The sequence below is a fragment of the Cupressus sempervirens genome, chromosome 4 (genome assembly GCF_028749045.1).
Source record: "Cupressus sempervirens isolate cs-2001-9-10 chromosome 4, ASM2874904v1, whole genome shotgun sequence".
In the NCBI taxonomy this organism is placed as follows: domain Eukaryota; kingdom Viridiplantae; phylum Streptophyta; class Pinopsida; order Cupressales; family Cupressaceae; genus Cupressus; species Cupressus sempervirens.
In genome coordinates, this window is record NC_143121.1 from 232636620 (window position 1) to 232642679 (window position 6060).

Below are 6060 nucleotides of genomic sequence, written 5' to 3' on the forward strand. Positions count from 1 at the left end.
CTTGCACTCCAAAGAAAACATAATCTACAAAAAGAGTTTCTAATGAAAATCTGGTGGCTTTTATAGCTTCATTCCTTTTTGTCATTGCATAACTTAACACATTTTATAGAAACATCAGACAAATTAAACATAATCTAAAAAAGAGTTTCCAATGAAAATCTGGTGGCTTTTATAGCTTCATTCCTTTCCGTCACTGCATAACTTAACACATTTTATAGAAACATTGGACAAATTAGAAAGTTGCCTATATGAAAGAAGGTGTTCTTAAAAATGGGTTTTTATTCATCATTGAAAAAGAAAAATCAATCTCGAAAAATTAAAAAAGTGATAAGTCTTATAATATTTCCATCAAAAATCAATTAAAAAATCTAAAAATCGATGAGTCTTACAATATTTCTATCGAAATAGCAATTTTTGGGAGCAAAGCTCCCACAATAAGCCTATCAGCTTAAAAATTAAGTAAGTCCTCTCCTTCGTATGGAAGTGCATTTTTGTGGCTGTATAGACGTTGCCCAAAGTTTTCCTTAAACATTGGGAATTTACTAAGGCTGGAATTTGATGGTCGTAATGGTCTTTTGTTTTGGCACTTTTGGACCATATGTGATAGCTAAAAAATTTATGCGACTCCTAAAATTTTACCAAGGCTGGAATTTGATGGTCGTAATGACCTTTTGGCACTTTTGGACCATATGTGACAACTAAAAAATTTATGCGACTCCTAAAATTTTATGTAACTAGTATAGATTGTTATATGTTTTTTTTTATAAAATTGTAAATGACAATTTTAAAATATTAATAAATCATAAGAATTCATCATAAATAGCAATAAAAATAATAATATATGTTTTACTTTATAATATAAATATATATTATATTAAAATATTTATGATAAAACATAATTTTATTTAGATATTTTAAAATGATAATAGGAATGTTTCTAAATTTATATATAATTTATTTTTATTTGAAAATTATTCATGTTAAGATGGCTTGTTCTGTAATGGACACCCTTGGATGTCCCAAAAACTAAACCAAATTGCTGAAAGGAATTATGTCAAACAGTTTGCATTCAACTTCTTAAAACCCCTTATAACTCTGGAAATCAAACGTTTATTTGTTTGTTGTGTTTCATGCATGGAATTGGTATCATACAACATAAACAAGAAAGAAACTACAATAATATGCAAAGTGGAAATGAACTACTGCTAATAAAATGTTATTTTCAGAATTCATAAAACCAAATACATGGTAGATTTATCAACTCACTAATTACTTCAGCAATATTGTCATAATACTCTAACCCATGCTTACGAACTTGCTGCTACAATACTTTGTCCTCCAATTAGTCCACTACCTTCATAATACCATTCCCTCCAAGCGGCATAAGCATCGGACAAGTAGTGAAGAAGCTATGAGCAAAATATCAAATCTACCTGTAGCCGAAAATGCAACTAAACTGCCTGATAATGAAGCCAATAAGAAAGAATTCCAAAGGCCAAACCCCAAGGGAATGACGTCTAGAATGTTACAAGAGAGGATAGACATCCTCAAATGCCAAGAACAAAGCTGCAACTCACACACCAATTTCTTCTCATCTTCAACCTGTCTAATGAAGCTACAAATGCTTCCTTTTATTCTATTCCCACGGGTCCGCTCAACTCATATGGGCAATGTGGGATAACGATGTGTAATATAAAACATATATTAAAATACCCCTTATGTCTCCCTTGGGTACACATCACCATAAAATAAATATTAAAGTAACACTTTAATATTTTACAATTAAATTAGACGTTACTTTAATAAAACTTCAGGCATTAAAATGTATTAGCAATCGGACTCCGAATAATGCGAGTGATAGCTCATCGAAAAGCTCTCACCGAGGAGTATCGAATCCAATCACCAAAATTGACCTGCACTGTGTCCTTCCGACTTACTAAAAATAGTAAGTATGCCTGAAACTGAGTAAATCAACTTCATTTTGGCCCAAACTGGAAATGACTAGGCCAAAACACTCCAAGATCCCATTAAACCCTTCGTTAGCCCTCGGGACCATGTAGAACAAGGCTAACGCACACACACTTGGTCAACTGCTAAAATGGGGACATTACATGTTCTATTAATTTTCAATCTTTTTAGCTTGTTTGGTTGCACTCCCAACCTCTTGCATTCTCAGCTCCAATGGTTAAATTTGTCCCTCAGATCGCTTGGGTCACCTATCAGTTGTTAGGGTTGGCAATCTCTTTGTTGGATTCTTGACCAAAAAAAATTTGATGCCTTAATGGATGTTTATCTATGCTTAAAGAGAAACCAACAGTCATTCATTGGCCTAACCCTAATTCACTATTTGTGCCAAATGGTGGTTTCTCAAGCCCTAAGAGAAGGAAACTAGATTCTTCCTCTAATTGGAGAAATAAGGATTGAAAATTTGGAGCGTTTGAGGATCAAAGATAGGAGGGGTGTAGGAAGAGATCCTCTCTTGAGGAGAAGTTGTGGATCTTGCCCATTAAAATCTCTTTTTGTAGCTATAAGTGCAAACTATATCCCTTTGGAAAATCTAGTGTCTCGGCAACCAAGCCCACTTGCCCTTCCCCTTATAGGGCTTTTTAACCACCATCCCTCACACAAGTTGTGATTCCACCTAGGGAAAACCCTAAGTTTCCTCCCTCTGTGGTTGTTAGTGATCTAGCTCCATAGCCAAGGGAACTTGAAACCATAATTTTGAGTAATACATATGTTGATGGATTATGGTATCATTGTAAATCTAGTGCAATATTCACTAAATGGTGTGGGTTGGACCTAATGCCAGGAATAGAATTAGGGAGTGGTTGAATGATGCAAGGGTAGGGGGAAAGAACACCTCTCAGCTACCCTTGCTTAGAGTTACACACGGAACCAAATAAAGAAAACACAACAATTAATAGAGGCATCAATGCAACACTGAACATATAATCTTCCTTCAACATGCCAGGCATAAGATCTACCTAGTTGCTACCATATACATTCCAATTACAATCAATGAGCTCAAGGGCTCATGCTTACAAAGCCAAAAATTAGTATTTTCCTTCTATGTAACTTTGTTCTACTTTTCCTAATCCTAAACCTCTACTTTTATAGCCAACAAGACCACAAGTCAGCCTGTCAAGCAATTTATTACCAATTATAGGTCCTACCACAAAGGAAAAATAAAAAATGCATTAAACAAGCAAATTAACTTCCTTTGGAACAAGCATAGGTCCACATGTGTCTCATCAAGGAAATCACAAGTGTGTGAAATGCCAAGATGTCATATGCAACTACACCAACGCCAAACCTATATGTTACCTAAGCTGCTAGGAAATCAACTTGTCTTGAACAAAGGGAGGGATAACTTCCGCAAATGACAATATTATATTCTATGCTCTTAGGCCAAGGATCCACAATAGGTCCAATATATTAAGGGGTTTACTATGTGGAAAGAGTAACCACAAATAACAATGATCATTCTCTAAAAGCCAAACCTATACATTACCTGAGTTGCTAGGAAATCAGCTTGCCTCAAACAAAGGGAGGGATAACTTCCACAAATGATGGTATTATATTCTATGCTCTTAGGCCAAGGATCCACAATACGTCCAATATATTAAGGGGTTGATTGCGTGGAAAGAGAAACCACGAAAAACAACGATCATTCTCCAAATAGAAAACATGAACAAAAGAAAGGAAATATTTTTGGTGATGCAAGATTGCCAAAGTACCCAAGATGATATTGTATCAGACACCTGGGGTAACAAAAGAATGAATGTCCACATCAAGAAGCCCTGATGCTCTGAGAAGTATCATAAATTTTCAACTCAGTCTCTATGATCCAAGAATTGTCTTCTATGAGCTTATTCTGCCACTGAACCAAGTGCTCTTTGTAGTCCTTTCCTCTAGTGCTCTTACTAATTCAGGTGTCCAAAATCATTTCAATCCCTTCTATCTTAGTCTTAGGATAATTATTTTTATCAACTTCATGGTATTCAAAGATGTCTAAAATGTTAAACACATGTGAAATATCCATATCATTAGGCAATTCCACTTCAAAAACATTACCACTGTCATGTTTCTTCAAGATCTTACATGGACCAAACTTTTCCATCTTTGTCTTACTATATGTGCCAAATGGAAATCTATTTTTCTTCACATGTACCATTATCTCATCTCCAAATTCAAAATTCTTATGTCTTCTCGTTTTATTTGTTTTGTCTTTATATCATTGATTTCTGTCATGTAGATTACTTTTAATATCATGCAAATTATTCATAAAGTCCACAAATTCCTCAACATTAGCAGTGTTCTTTATCTCAACATCCAATTTCCTTAATCTAGTAGTTCTTCTAGGACTCATACCATTTACAATTTCAAAAGGAGTCTCCTTGTTACTTCTACTCACATAATTGTTATATGCAAACCCAACTTGTGTCAAAATCAAATCCCAGTTAGAAGATCTATCTCCAATCAAACATCTCAAAACGTTACCCAAACTTCTATTCACAACTTTGGTTTGTCCAACCTTTTATAGATGAAATGTAGAACTAAACTTAAGATCAATATTCACCTTTCTCCAAAGTGTCCTCCAAAAATAACCCATAAATTTAGTATCTCTATTAGAAGCAATAGTCTTAGATAATTCATGAAGTCTTACAATCTCTCTAAAAAACAAGTTTGTTATGCATATTTTATATGTTGTCTTCTTGCAAGGTATGAAATGTGTCATTTTAGAAAAAAATTCAACCACCACAAAGATAGATTCATTACCTCTCTGAGTACTCGCAGTCCCAAAACAAAGTCCATACTAATATCTTCCTAAGGTCGACAAGGAAAATAGGTTAAGGTGTGTACAAGTCAATATTCTAACTACTTTTAGCAACTTGACATATTATGCAACTCCTTACCATCTTCTGAACATCCTTATATAACTAAGGCCAAAAGTATCTTTCTAAAATCATCTTTACTATCTTGTCAATTCCCAAAAATGTCCTATGAATCCACCACTACGTTTCTCTTTAATAATGTTCTTTCACATGAATCCTTTAGGTATGCATATCTGAACTCCTTTAAACATGTCTTCTTAAATGAAATAGTCAACTCACTTTTCTTGTTCATTAGTCACAAGGTTCTTACAAGCTTTCCATTGTTCTACAAAATCAAGGTCAGTTTCCTACAATTTCTTTAAATCCTCAAAGCCAACTTCAACTCTCATCTCAATCAGTAGAATTCATCTTCATCTCAAAGACATATGTCACCTTATTAGTGTAATCACCAAAAAATGATCATCTAGACTACTATCCCTCTTCTCACCATTTTTGCTAAATTTATTAAATCACTTATTTTGATCAAATCTTCAAAAATCAATTTATTCGATTTTTTATCCTCTAGTTTGACCACTATATCCTAAGTCCTTATTTAATAAAAAGGAACATGTCCTCCTTTAATTAAATAAAAAATGCATTCCCCACTTATCCTAATTTGTACACACATTAAGTATTATTCCCATTTTGAAAATGTTTAGCCTTTTTTGTCTCACATGGGGTACAAAAGTCAACTCTTGATTATGATTGGTGGAAACGCTTGTGCACATGGATCACTCCACTTTCACCCTCCACCCTTGATTAGATCCATCTTGCCTCATTATCTCCATCATTTGTTATTCTTTAAAAGGAAGAGCTCTCTCCTCATCTCACATCCATTTCATTTTGTACTAATGTTATGCTACATGAATCTTAGGTACTATTTGGAGCTTGAGAAGACTTATTGCATACCCTCATCCATAGTCACATATTATTTTAGCTTAATCTCATGTTAGCACTAGTTTAGTTTCTCTTTCATGTATCTTCATAGCACACTTAGCTTAAGTAGGGGATTGTAATACTTCATTTGTTAGTGTTAGCTTGCATTCTACATTCTCACCTAGCTTAGTTATCATTGTGCATTGTATTCTCATAGAGATTCTTGAACATTTGCATCCTTTTTCTTGTTCTTGAACCTCCCATTTCATGATGCACCTTGAAAGGGGTTGCATTTCCAAGCTCATTTGAG